This window comes from Balaenoptera borealis (genome assembly GCF_965194805.1).
Source record: "Balaenoptera borealis genome assembly, chromosome: 11".
NCBI lineage: Eukaryota > Metazoa > Chordata > Mammalia > Artiodactyla > Balaenopteridae > Balaenoptera > Balaenoptera borealis.
This window is the reverse complement of record NC_138868.1, coordinates 108,617,748-108,630,716: the sequence shown is the minus strand read 5'-3', so window position 1 is coordinate 108,630,716 and position 12,969 is coordinate 108,617,748.

Here is a 12,969-nt window from a genome sequence, read left to right as displayed (position 1 = left end):
TCTCAAAGTGCAATGCCTACAACCAGCAGCATAGGCCCTCGGAGCTGGTGCAGAACCCCAGGCTCCAGCCACTGAACAATCTGCGTTTTAACAAGATGCCCACGTGGTTCCATGGCCCATTAGAGTTTGAGAAGGACCACTTCAACATGGGCAGTACCTGTCTGAGCGTGGTGGCACCTCAAAGCGTGTATTGGCTCCTGTGACCCCCGAATAAGCCCAAACTCCTCGACAAAGTTGGAGACCGCCCGCTGGCCTCTGCCTCCTGATCGAGCTTTGGCTCCTAGGCTCCCCCCAGCTCCCTGTGCTGCTCTGTCCAGCGCGGCCGTGAGGACCTCTTTTGCTGGGCTGAGCACCCGGCCGTCAGATGCAAAGTTCTCTCGGCCTGGCGTCTCCTCCACAGAACCATCCCCTTTTGTTAACTCCTCTGTTATCCCTTCAACAAATATTTAGGGGGCATTTCCTGTGTAAGGCACCCTCTGGGGACGGTCCTCATGGAGCTTACCTTGCAGGCCCCCCAAATTTCACCTCATCTCCCCAAGGATGGCGACCCTGACCCCTAGAGAAGGCGAAATCCCTGAGCGCTGTGCTCACAGCCACATGCACACCCCGTTCGGAACACGTGATATTTCACCCTAGTTCGTGGCTCGTGTCTTCCTTTCCTGTTTTTGTCTGCAGCGCCATGAGGGCAGGGCCTGTGTGTCTTGTTTGCAGCCTCTCCTTTAAGCCCTACCTCACACAGAGAGGGGCCCCTTGAACATTCACTCAATACAGGGAAGGTTTCCAAAGTCAGGGAGGGACATGGCTAAGAGGCGAAGAAAAAATTAGGGCAGTGACAATGGGATTCTGCTGGCTCTCATCACAGGCACGAGAGAACGGCTTTTATCTTTGACTCTTATTTCTTTGATCTAAACTTCCAAAGAGATGATCTGTGCCCGCAGTGTGTACCCTTTGAAGAGAGGAAGTCTAAGCTGGCATCCACGGTGGAATTCCCGTCTGCCCAGATCTGCCTGGAACCCAGGCCTCACTCTCCCTTCCAAGGAGAGAACTGCAGACTGCGGGGGTGGAGTCGCGGTGTGTGTCCAGCCGGGGATCTGGACCGTGTGACGCTGTGTTCCCACCCCAGTGGGATGCTCTGTGGCTTCCCCAGGCAAAGGAGGTGGAGGTGGCCTCTAATGTGTGGGGGACAGGCCATCCCCTGCAGGAAGGACAGAGGCCAAGACAGGAGCACATGAGCAAAGAGAGAGGTTCAGGCATTTTTCAAATCAAACTTTATTTAGAGATAGTGGAACATAAAGGCTTATTCTAAATCAGTGGATTGGGACAGTCAGTACACGAGACAATATTCCTTTTCTCTCTCCCTTCGTAGGTGGCTACAGTGCAAGGAGTCGTGGAAACCTAAGGAAATTCAGACTGGTCTTCAGAGACCACAGGGGCCGACTTTCAGAGTCACTTGACTTTACTGCTCAGTATCAAAAGGTGATCACCAAGTAATAAGGTTGGTGCCTTTTTCAATGTGCTTCTCATTTTTCTTCATCCGTTTCCAAGGCAGGAAAGGCAGATGGTGTGGATCCCAGGTTGGTCCGGGACCGGGCTGGGCTCCAAGAGCTTCGCTGACCTTCCCCAGGTCACGCGGACTCCTGATTCCAGCTTGCTGTGATTCCCATTATATGCTCATGCCATGGCATGAAAACCGCGATGAGGTCAGGCAGATGCTCTGTAACCTTGAGCTCTGAGCAAAATTGGTTACGACTGCAGCTGTCACATACAGCCTGATGCAGGCCAGCAGCACAGGCAAGCAAAAGCCACCCTGAGTCAGGACAGGGCTGCACTCAGGAAACCTTCGGATAAATTCCCTGTTCAATAACAACTTCCCTTATGTAAACTAACCAAAAGAAAGCAAACCCAAGTCTCTGCATATTTGAATTGTTTTGTATTATTTTAGCTGGTCTTAGAGTGCTTATGAGTCAGAAGCAATTTCAGGAAATACTGCCCATATCACCAGCTGGAATCCAGGGTCTTGTTTTCCAAGAGCCCTCAGACACATGGACATGTGTTTCTGGGTGTGCACGCAGACACACACACTCACTAAGCTCTCACACACGCCTACACTCACTTTCACAAACTGACAAACTGGCATATTCACGTACACTCATATACACTCACACATAAAACTCATATACACGCACACCTTCCCACATGCTCTCTCACACACTCATATTACACACAGACTCACACCCAGACAGCCGCATATATACACATGCATGCTTATGCACACAGACATACACACACACGCACACACACTCGTTTCTGGCCAAGTCTCCCTGATGCTAAATATATGCACGGTGGACCCCTCACAAAAGGCACTTGCTGCATGAGAATTAAAACTGAAGAATGTCCACCGATCATTTAGATATTTCCAAATGTCCACATGTTTTGCTTGGTGGACAGCAGACTGTTTGTCCAAGGCAAGTTTTTCTCTGCAGTTCCCTCTCTCTGGGGATGTGTGAATCAGTTATTCCTGGTTATCCCTCCCCACCGAGGCAGAGCAGTGGGAAAAGTGAGGGCAGTTAATTAACTCTGTCTACACTGTAAAAGACAGATGGTAGAAAGCCAATTCAGAGGACCTGAGAATGGAAGGGACTTTGCAGGCGACAACTCCAGCCCCTCGTGACTTCTCCACAAAGGTCCAGAAGCCCCTCACACCTTCTACCCTTTCCAAAATGGTGCACTGCAGGTCGTACCCAGCTTCCTCGGGGACTTTCAATCCCTGCCAAGTCCAGGGAGGCTGGGACACGGAGGTGGTCCCTGTCTGTGGGAACAAGGCTCCCTTCTGTAAATGTGACAGGGCCCCTACACTCTTGGCTTTTGTGCAAAGCCAGTATTTGTTCTTAACTATTTGTGTTTGTTCACTGTTTGTTATTTAGTTGTGTCTGTTTCCTCTTGGCGTCCAGCAGCCTCAGTTTCTCTCCCTCTCATTGTAAACACACAGAAGAGGGAGACTTTCTCTGAGCAATGGTGAGTAAAAGATTCCCGGAACCAGAGCCCTTTTCCTGGAGTCAGTGCCTTTTGAGGGTGGTGGGAACGATGGAAGGTTGTGACAATGAGCTCTTATGGTTTCTATACACATCCAGGGGATTTTGTTTCAGGTGAGGGGGGTCACTGATGGGCTGCGTGCACTTTGTCTCGAGATGCTCATTCAGACCCGAGTACCAAGGTGATGCGTCAGTGTGGACAGCAGGAGAGCTTTTCCCTATGATATTTTATGCCGAATGTAACAGGAAGAAGGCTCACTGGCTGAGTGGGGAGGGCACTGAGACCCAGTCCTGTTCAAAGGCCTCTATCTTCCAAGTGGGTGCTGAGGACGAGAAACAGAGGAAGGGTTTTCTGATGCTTAATGACAAGACGTATCCCCACCGCAGGGTGAGACCACGGCAGTGAATTCCTGAAAGACGGTTTAATCTTATACTCACTCACCACTTAGTAGACCACCTGGCACATAGTGGGCTATCAATGTATGCGTGGAATGAATGAATGAATGAATGAATGAATCCATCTGGCTTCCTTGGCACTTGTGGGTCTACTGCTTAGACGTGTCCAGACGTCTCATCCGTACACACAGCCATGACCCCCCAGTGATAAGTTCCATAAATAAGTGCGTCCCTCCCTCTGCCACCATCTCCCTGTAATGCTGTCTTGGAGCATGTGATGGGAGCCCCTTCTGAAAGGAAAGGATGTTCCCTTTCTTACCTGCAATACCGTCCCTCTGAATGCAGCTTTCTGTTATGGAGAGTTCCGGAGTTGTTTCTCCACTGTAGTAACTGGGCCCTTCACATGCACTCTGGAGTCTAGACTGTGAGCTCCTTAGGACAGAGCCAAAGTCTTATTTATCCCACCTCCAGCTTCAGCCCACTGAGCACATTCAACCAGCAATAATTAATTATGAATGTGTCATAGAGCAAATCTAGTAGCCTGGGAAAGGATTTACCTATGTTCAGTCAACCTAATGACGTTTATTACAAAACCTCGGGAGTTCCGAGGAACAAGCTCCACGTCCTGGAAGCTGGCAGGACAGAAACCCACCACCAGCCTGCAGGGATTCAGCGGGTAGTTGGTTGCCCAGCAGAGACAAGGCGGGGTGGGGATTAAGAGCAAGGGCTCCAACCTGCCTGAGCTTGCATCCTGGCTCTACCCCATCAGTTCTCTGGCCCTAGGGAGGCCATATGATCTCAGTGGGCCTCAATTTTCTTTTCTGTAAAGTGGGGGAATAATCATTGAGAAGGCTAAATAAGCTCATATCGGTAAAGGGCTTAAACCGTTGCCTGACACACACTTACTCTGCAAGATATTAGCTACAGTAATTTTCTCACTGTGAATGAGGGACATGGTCTTCGACTCCCACGGAAGGGAACTAAGTTAGGTCTGAAAAAGAGACTTTGGGTTCAACCTGCTGAACCCAGTCCCACAAGGGGCTCTGATCAACCCTCTAACAGCCCCCCTTATCCGAGTCTCACTCTCCACATCACATGCTCTGGCATGTCTAGGACCAGCTTCCTCAGTGCAGATCTGGCCCCATCACTGTCCCCCTCCAGGCCGCTAGCTCAGCCCCCTGCCTGGTGTGGTCTCCGTCACGGCTCCACGTCCACCCCTTCCCTCATCCCAGGCTCCAGAACATGTGGCCTCCTGCGCTTCCACACACACAGGGCGCTGTCTGGACTGGCTCCTTCCCCACCCAGCTTCACCCTCATCTGCTTGTGTGGCCAGCGAGCCCCTGTTATTGCTTTAGAGCCCACTTAAGGTGTCGCCTTGTTTGTGACACTGCCTTAAATGCTGTCATGGGCTGAATTGTGTCCCGCCACATTTATATGTTGAAGTCCTAACCCCCAGCACCGCAGAATGTGACTGTATTTTGTAATAGGGCCTTTAAGAAAGGTGACTAAGTTAAAATGAGGCCGTTAAGGTGGGTCCTGATCCAGTCAGACTGGTGTCCTTACAAGAAGAGGAAGTTTGCACACACAGAGGGATGACCATGAGAGGACACACTGAGAAGGCGGCCCTCTGCACGCCAAGGAAGGAGACCTCATGAGAAAGCAAACCTGCCAACATCTGGACCTTAGACTTCCAGCTTCCAGTACTGCAAGAATAAATTCCTGTTGTTTAAGCCACCTGGCCTGTGGGATCTAGGTATGGCTGCCCCAGGGAAACTAATTCAGATGCCCGAAGAACAGGCTTGGTTTGGATTTTCAACATACACATACCATCTGTCACACTGGCAGCTCCCATCAGGCTGGCTCAGACACTCTCTTGGTTGTTTACCCTGTGCCCATGCAGCTACTGTAAACTGTCCATAAATATCATGGTCAGGAACTTCTCAGCCTCTTCCACCAAAGGACCTGCTGGAGGCACATAAGCACGTTGATTGTTGGTGTCTAGGGACGTATTCTCCTCCAGACTGCATTATTTGTAAATGTATGGAAGTGTTGCATTCTACTCTATAGAAGGTTTTGCTATAAACATGCTTTAAGCGGTACGTGACAGGTTAAAATTGCTTAGCTGGTTTGGGTCCTCACACTTGGAGTACAACTGGCTCTCTGAGGCTGTGCCATGGTGTCCTGTGACTTTTAACGCCTCCTGATAGAGGACATGCTCATGGGTATGAGCTTGTGGGCGAGCAGTCCCAGTGGACGGAAGGTGGAGGGAAGGATGTGCCAGTAACTGTATACGGAGAACATGGGCGGGGGGTCTGAGGACACCCGGATACAAGGCTATACCACATACGTTGCGGAGAAGGTGGGAAGACCCCTGCGTTGGCAGACACTGTGCTTGGGAATGGCTGCCAGCAAACGGACCATTCTTTACAGAAGAGATGGGGAAGGTGCCAGGACGCCCACAGTTTTGGGTGCCTACCAGCAACCCGTGACCAGGCAAAACCAGACGCTGACTGCCTGGAGAAAGTGGGTGACATTGCTAATCTGTAAAATGTGTAGAATAACACTTATCTCATAGGATTATTTTAGAGTTCATTGAAAATGCATGCAAAAGGGCTTAGCACATTAGCACTAAATACTAAATAAGTGGGAATCGTTATTATAATCATAATCATTATTACCCTATGAAGATTCATCATTTTTACCGCCACAAACACTCAGAAGGGAATTGCTCTTGTAGAAGCTGCTGTGTTCGGTGTAAAGAATGTGACTGTCCCGGGTAAAAAGAACTCAGGAAACCGAGCCCTAAATAACGTGAAAGACAAATTTCCATCTTGACCAGAAATGATCTGGGGAAGAATGAAAGGGAAGAAAAATGGTTGAAATTGTCATTGTGAAATGACTTGAAAATTTCCAACACCTACTTTCATAACTAATTATTTTTATTTAGTATTTGTCAGGCACTTTGTAAACATTCTCTTGTTCAACCACAAGACCCTACGAGATAGGCATTGCTCTCAGAGAACTGTGTAGACCCTGTCAGAATCACTGCCCTTATCAAACACGGTCATTCACTCAGGCTTCCCGTTAGTGCCTGGAGCTGGGGCCCAAACCCAATAATGGGGTGCCTGACGCCGTGGTTATTTCCACCCGAATTCAGAGCAAGGAAGCTCGTATGACCCCTCCCCATCCTGCCCTCTGTTACCATCCAGGAGGCAGTGGAGCAGAGAGCAGAAGTGACTGGGCTTTGGGTCAGACTTGGCCAGGGGTCAAGTGGCAGCACGAGCTTAGACAGGTTGCTCCCGCTCCCCAAGCCTCAGTCTCCTCACAGCTAAATGAGGAGGACAGTAAAATTACCTTCCACATGAGCTAAATTTTTTATAGAATGACATCCAACTCTACGGCTGGCACATAATAAGCATTAAAAAATTTAAAGGCCGCGATAGTGAGAGGCCCGCGCACCACAATGAAGAGTGGTCCCCGCTCGCCGCAACTAGAGAAAGCCCTCATACAGAAACGAAGACCCAACAGAGCCAAAAATAAATAAATAAATAATAAATAAAACAAAATAAAACAAAATAAAAAATAATCAGGTACTTATTATTAAAAATTTAAAGGGTCGTTGTTATTAAAATACTGTAGATAACCAGATATTTACGTAACCAGAACCTCTTCCTCAACACCAGGCCCCGCAATGAACTCTCAGACCTGATGAAGTTACATTGCAAAATATCTTCTTGACTGCCACCCATCAGTGAGTCAGAACTCATTTCCAGGTGGCTCTGGCTAACACCTATTTTAATTGCCTTCAGACTATATACCTCTCAGGTTTAAAAAGTTGCCTAAGGTCTTACACAAAGTCCAGGGCCAGATACTGTTATGAAGGCCAGGTGGTCGATTACACAATTATTTTAAAATCTGGCTCACACCCTCCTTGCCCATGGCAATGTCGAAGCTGGGGATGACAGGCAGGAGAACAGAAGATTTTAATGAGAAGGCAGGAGAACCTCATGGTGACATTGCCTGTTTGTTTCTTATTTAGGAATTTTTCTAGCCATGCATCCATCCTAGACTTTCAGAAATTGAGAAATCCTCCTGGACGTCCCTGGCACTGTGATACAGCTCAATCCCCCTTGCACCAGAATTTACCATGTTATTTCTGGGAGGGTTTCTGTGTATATTTCCCTGGCTACCATCGAGATAGTCAGCATACACAGGTGGCCTTCAGAGGAAAGCAGGGCAAAGAAAGGAAGAGAGGCTGGGTCCAGGGAAGAGAAGTGGCCCACGCAAAAAGAAAGCCAGGCAGAGACACATAGAGCTCATTGTGAAAGAAGCAAAACTCTTCTTCCACGATGTAAATACGGGTGAGTGCTGAGGGCACATCTGAGGCAACCGTTTTTCTATGCACCTTGCAAATTATTCTGTGGTTTCTGCAGTTATCCTGTTGGGTGACAGTTTTAAGGACCACCTAAGCCCATCCCAGCTCAGCTCCTGGGAAGTGATGAGCACACTGGATAAGCACCACTTTGTACAAGTTCCATCCATCCAAAGAATGAAAGCTGGGACGCTTCTCACGCCCAGACACATCCCTGCACATTGGCTCTGCTGCCATGTGCATCAGCTGGCAATGTCTGGCGAAATAATCCGTCAAATAAGTGACATTATGTAGACAAAAGAGCGGAGTTAATGTTTCTCTTTTAAACATCATGTAAACCCAGATTTAGTCAAAAGGCTTTTGTTGAGTCACTTCAATGCATATAACATGGTGCCCTTCTGCAGGACCTGCCCTCAAGGAAGGGGCTGGAAGGAAGGAGCCTCAAGTCGGGTCAAGCACGCATGCGCCACACAGACAGCAAGCGATCACACTGTAATTACAAGCGTGTGTCGGGGGTGACCTGTGGGATGACTGATGGGCACTTTCTGTCTCCTTCAGTGTATAAGAATCAATCAAAAGTAAGGAGAGAGGGGACACCGGCCAGCAAAGGCACCCATGTCTGGCATCTTTCCTTTGAAGCCAGAACTCCTTTGACCTCAGGAGTCATTGATTTGCTGTCAAGCCCCAAAGGTGTCACAGAGGGGTCAGCAGAGATGGCTCCAGGGGGAATGTTTTCTTAGCCGGGAAATTTATCAAGACTGGGAAACCGAAGCAGCCCCAGAACTCAACGTGGTCTTCTGCGTCCCCCTTTCACCTGGTTCCCCTTTGAAGGTAAATCTATAGCAGACATGAAATCGGTTAGTGGGCTGGGAGAGGAAGAACATAGGTAAGCCTGTGTTTCACCCCTTGGAACAGGTTTTCAAGACTTCTTAGCTGAGATGAAGGGTAACTGTAAGGGAACAGAATGTTCCATCAGGGCTTTGAAGCTGGGTTAGAGGTCCAGGTGGGGCAATGGGTGAACATCACACAGCAAAATGCAGCCAGGAGAGAAACCACAGTGTCCACATGATGAATTATCAGAAGAGTAGCAGGTGAGGCAAGAATATGGAGCTCTGTGCCAGCAGGAACAAGGCTCCCAAGAAAATGTGTGAAGTGCTGAATAGGAAGCCTTTGTAAGCGAGGCCAGAACTGAAGTGCCTAGAGGAACTCTGTGGAAGGTTTGGGGCTCTGACTAAGCATTTCCAAACCTCAGGTCATAAATTCTTGTCCACCAAAAACCCAAGACGTGCAAATAAGTCAGGAATGACCCACACAAAGGACTACACACTCGCTTGGTTGCCAGACGCTACATAAAGCTAAGCTCTATGGATTCCATTCAGTAAATCTAGAATGGAGGGCCTGGTACAGGCACGAGCCTGAGTTCCAAGGGAAACCATGGAAGTAAAGGTCTCTGACTCTCAGACGTTTAAAACAATATCTCCATCCAGACTTCCTAAGTGGCCGTTCCAGAGCAACAGATCCCGATGGAAAACTGTTGAACAGGATTAACCTTTTAGTCTCAGAGCACAAATGCATTATTTCTGTAACCCTAAAGTTTTTATCATCAATGTGAGAAAGTTAATTTTTAAAGGCAATAGATCCCCCGCTCCCTATCCTTCGGAAGGATGTCACATCAAATTTCTAGTCTGCAGGAGAGGGTTGCAAACTCAGCCCTGAGCCCGCACGGACCACTCATCCATTCAAATGAACCAAGGCCGTGAGCCCTGAGGAATATGAACTTCCTGGCTTGAAAAGGAGATACTGCCAGTTGCAGGCATCATGTAACATCTTCCAGTAAAGCAGCTTTCCCCAAAATGTGTTCCACGGATATTTTGCAATATTAGCATTCTACCATCAAACAAATTTGGGAAGCATGGGGTTAAATTCAGTTAAAAGTTTTCTTAGGTGTCATTAATGTATACTGTGACTCTCCAAGCAGGGCAGGCAGCATCTTGCAATCTTACGTGACCAGGGAACCCTTTCCTGATAAAAATGACTCCCAAGGACAAGGGCTGCATGGAGCACATTTTGGGGAACACTGTGTTAGGTGTTCCCACACATGTTCTCCTGCAGACTCCACGCCTCCGTGAGGAGAGGGGGGCTTCACAGGGACCCCCGATGAGCCAGCCCCTGGCAACCCTGAGTGACTCTGAGAAGTTTTCCTTGTTACAAGCATGTCCACGGCGAATGTTCAGAATGTTTTCTCCAAATACTTTTTCTTGTGTTCACAAGACTTCTTTTCTACTCAGATCCCTCGTGCGGGTGATGAGGAAGCAGAGCTTGGTCTCTGGGGTCCGTCTGCAGTCCCGTGTCGCTTGTTACTTTATGTCACGTGTAGCTGAGCAGCCCGCTGGGAACAATTCATTCTTCGCCTCTGAGGAGACGATGTCATGTGGGATGCAGACTTGATCCTTCAAAGGGCCACTCTGTACATAGAAAAACACAGTCCTAAGTCCCACACTGCTGAACCCCCAACTCTAAAGAAGAGCCTGGGCTCCAGGGGTGACTGGGGCAGAGACCACTGGTGACTGAGCACCTCCTGTAACCAACCACCCCTGGAAAAACAGCTCCAGGCGCCTGTTCCAGATGGTGGGTCAGCGCCTCCCCCACAGCACGTGACGCTTAGTCAGCCCCCATCCCGAGTTCTCTGGCTGAAGGGACAGTGGCGTTTGGAGGGGATGGGGAGCCCCGGCCTGCTCCCCAGCTGGCAGCTCCAGCACTGCCTCTTCCGTGAGGACTTTGCCAGTGTCAGAAATGCAGAATCAGGTCCCGGAGCGTCAGATGGGTTGACTCCTGGTTTCTATCATGATGCCGGAGATGTAAAGTCTGGAAACCACAGCCCACCTGTTTTTCAGTTTTCTTGTTTAAAACAATACCTTGTCCAAACATGAAATGAGAAGAAAAGACAGCAGCCTGAGTATTCTGTAAGCCAGAGACCTGAGAGGGGCCTGCCCTTGAGCACAGACCCCACCTGGAGGCCAGAAAGCGTGACCCCAGGTGAGACGGAGCATTGCCCCAGGGCCGGGGCAGCTGCACAAACACCCCAGTTCCTCCACAGAGCCTGGAGAGCCTGCCTGGGGAGATAAAGAGGTGAGGTCGTGCTGGCAAGCCTGTGTCACCTCGAGTCATTAGGACCCCTGCCCGGCCACCTCCCAGACCCCGCCTCGCACCCCGCAGGTGTGTCGTCCTTCTCCAGCTGGCATAACAAGGCCGTGCCAGCTCCGAGGCCGAGGCAGCCCAGGGCCATTCAAGACTAACGCAGCCAGGCCGCAGATGCCAAGCCAGGAAGAGGAGGCAAGGCTCTTCTCTACAAGATGAAGATATATTGCAAAATGGCACTGTGTGTGTGGTTGCCCTGGACAAGGAGCATCTGGAGAGGAACAGACATAGAGAGCTGAGAGAGCCCCTCACAGAGGCTCGCCTCCGCCAAGCCAGGTGGTCCCAGGGCAGGGGCGAGTGCCAGTGGCTGCGGTGCTGGGATAAGTGGGGCAAAGGACCAGCCACACAGCTTGCCGGGGACCCAGCCCCGCCCGGGGACCTCCGGGTGCCGGGGACACACGCTGCAGCACTTTGTACGCAGCTTTCCCACGCACACCACCTCGTGTGTCACACCGGTGGGGTGCACTAAGCCCGTTTACGGACAAGGAGACTCAGGGCTCGGAACAGGGGGGCCCCACGTGTGCTCCATCCCTGCCTCGCCACCACGTTGCTGCTGCTTTGTTGGCCCCTCAGTGGTTCAGGCCACAGAAGCCTTCGGTGGAACAAGCCGCCCTCTCCTGTCTGTGCGGGCAGTGGGCAAGCGGGGAGATCTGTCTCCTAACACCTGTTCAAAGGAGCGTCTCCACACTCACTCTGTTCTTAGCCCGATTCTTCACCAGCTTGGGCCAAGAGGACAGGCAATGTTCGAGGATGCAATGGGATAGGTGAGGGCAGATGGGGTTCCTTCTTCCCCACTTGCTTCTGCCCGCCCCTCCCCTTCACGCCCTGCCTCAGTGACTCTACAGGTCACATCGCCCCCAAATCCCAAGAAACGGTTTGGGGGTGCACCCCGATGAGGCCAACCAGAACCCAAGTACCTGCACTGCTACGATACGCACGGTCCAACCCCATACTCAGGTCACTCCGGGTGGCCAGATGGCTTGGTGCGAAGCATTTCAGGCTTGGAATATTTTTGGTGACCTTTTTTGCAAGGAAAAAACTATATTTGTCTTTGTGTCCCCTCTGAAGCCCTCGGTGGCTCTTCCTGAGATACTGCAGAGCCCACCGACACCGCAAGCATACACACAGACAGTTGCCGTTTGGTGGGTGTTTTCTGTACATTTAGGCTGGGAGCGCACAGCACGGCGATGCCCATCTGTCCCCTGGGAACACAGCTCCCCTTCACGCCCCCGCTCGTGAATTAACGTCGGCTGGCTGCTGGCTGCTCTCTTTGTCCCTTTAACCAGCTCTACCTTTTATCCCCAGAACGCCTCTCCATTACCCCTGTTCTCTGGAAAACTTTTCTTCTTCTATCTTGCCCTTTCCACTCCTCTCCACTCTGTCACCTACTTTCACTTAGATGCAAGTGCTGTTACATCATTACCATTCACAACTAATCACAATTATTTTCAGGCTCCTCAGAAAACGGACCAGTCCTGCTGCACTAGCAGAAAGCGTCAGGGTCCTCAGGTGACAACCCAGCTCAGCAAAGGTGTGCTGAGCTCACACTGGTCACCGAGGGCCTGTGAGGGAAACAAGATCAAGACCGGATCCCATCTAACGGCAGAGAGGAACCCCAAGTCTCCCACTGTCGCTTCCTCATCCCAAGAAGGCTTACTCTTTGCATGGCATATACACAGTAGGCGCTCAATACATGCTTGAATGAAATAAATATGCTGCCCCAATGATTCTGATGAGAGAGCTGTTCTAAAGCCTGAAAGTTTCCTAAAAGATGGGATTATAAAAAAAGAGGTGCTTGACTGAACATAGAGAACGAGACAAAGGCCTTTAAAGGATGAAGTAGTTATAAACTGTGGACAGTAATAGTGACCACTCACCTTCAGTCTTCAGACTTCCTCCAGTGTCTCAGGCTCAGTCTGCAGCCATACAGGGAGAGACCTGGTTCTGAGCCCAGGACACAAGTTCTCACTG